Genomic DNA, 2,125 nt, shown 5'->3' on the forward strand with positions numbered 1-2,125 from the left:
AAGGATGAATAAATGCACAGCAGTTTCCTATAGTAATTTGCATGGATAATAGACTCAAAATAGATTGAACAGTTTAAAAACAACAAACACTTCTCATTGACAATTGGTAATGTATGCAGGATCACGTCGCGGATGTGCTCTTTCCCACTTTTTTTTTCATCAAAGAATTGATCTCTTCAAAAGCAGAATACGATCCTGTATAAATAAGCACAGATGGATTTTTTTAAATGCAAATTTGTGTCATTATGCTGATGGTAAAATGGAAAAATGTTTTAAATGAACACAGTAAAAATGTGTTCAGTTAAACTAAAAGCACTGCAATCTCATCAGTAGCTGAAAAGTTAATAAACCAAAATATTTAATAAACACATACTTGAGGCAAAGTGTTTTGTGGACATTTCAAATGCCCCAAAGTCATAACCTCATTATACTGTTACAATATTAAGGGACTGTCTGAAATCTGCTGTCTGATGCCTATTCCACCTTTAGAGTAAAAAATAAAATGAGTATTTGTGAAAAAGTTAAAGAAATTAATTACAACTGTGAAGGGTAAAGTCTCAAATATGAAAAAAATGCCACTTTGATGAAATACAAAGTCCCAATGAGAGATATTAAGTCACTGCTGCAGTTACACATTCACATTGATTAAATAATTGTTCAAAACTGACAATTTATCTCTCACAATTTAGTTTGCAATTGTGAGAATTGTTCATTTGACCAAATTGAGACATTAAGTCGCAGTTGTGAGATATAAAGTTGCAAGTCACAGTTACCTTTTAATTTTTTTTAACTGTCAGGGGTATCCATAGAAATCCATCTCAGCCTTTTCATTCTGAGGGGAGATGCTGGTGTTTTTAGCCCGGGTCCAAAACTCTAGCACTGTTATCTAGCAGAGGAACGTCTGTGTATGTTAGTGTGTGCAAGTGACAGCAACACAAAGGGAGCACTAACAGTGTGTTTAACTTTTATGTTTAGAGTTTATACCATGTCTCCATCTTGTGTCCCTTGAAAGCCCCTTGAAATTTTTTTTAAACCCTCCCATCTCGTTGAATGCACAGTATCTATCTTGCCACATAAGAGCTTTTCTACACCAGCAGTGCCCCTTCTTGTATAATTCATCTGTATAAATAAATAATTACTGTATACTCAGGGAAGCTGTGCATCTTAGTTAATGTCATTTGTTATTGTGCTTTTCCCTGGTGCATTATTGTCTGGGGTCCTTTGGTCACCAGAAATATGTTGGCTGTCCTAGGTGAGCCATTTCTGTCTGATATAATGGAGTATGTATGTATGTAGAAGCACTTAGGTTCACTAAGTAGGCCGCTGGGATTGGGGGATCTTCACACTTTGCTTTCATGCGCCCTGACATACACCACCATCAGGGAAGATGTATGCACAAGCTGTTGAGCCCGGCTAACCTACGATTCTCAGCCACCCGCAGATGTTGGGAATTTCTGGATTCAGCAAAAGAGAAGCGATAATGCTATTCATTACAGGCTTATGAAACTGGGACAGCGTCTCCTCCTCTCTTTATACTTCTTACTTGGTTCATCTCTGTACTTTCACTGCTTGATTGCTTGTGTAGGACGAGTCAAACCCTTGTGCAAGTTTGCTGAGGGCAGAGAAAGTGTGCTTCTTTAAGTGTCAGGCTTGTTTACTCTATTCACTGCCGCTAATGTTGCTTTCAAGAGGGAGGACATCTAGAGGTGGACATTGTCAAGTTTTGAGAGTCTTCAACTATTTAAAGTCAGTGAGAATTGCCAATTGCCGACACTACACTGTTCTTGAACTGTAATTTGACATATCCTAGTGAAAATGGAAGTTCATTGGGGAAAAATTTAGTGCAGATTTTATTAACTGGTATTTGATTGGATTGTGAAAGGTGGGCATTACATAGATATGGATAGATAGCTATGGAGTTATTGTTTTTTTTTTATTGTCCAATAGCCTGCTCGGCGATGTCATCAGAAAATGAAACTAGTTTTAGAGGAGGAACAAGTTATTACTGTACATTTTTTGTTTTGTTTTGTTAAAGGAATAGTTCACCCCCCAAAAATGAAAATGTTGAAAATTCACTCATCCTCAGGCCATCCAAGATGTAGATGAGTTTGTTTCTTCCTCTGAA

The sequence above is a fragment of the Sinocyclocheilus grahami genome, unplaced genomic scaffold (genome assembly GCF_001515645.1).
Source record: "Sinocyclocheilus grahami isolate Dianchi unplaced genomic scaffold, SAMN03320097.WGS_v1.1 scaffold457.1, whole genome shotgun sequence".
Lineage (NCBI taxonomy): Eukaryota > Metazoa > Chordata > Actinopteri > Cypriniformes > Cyprinidae > Sinocyclocheilus > Sinocyclocheilus grahami.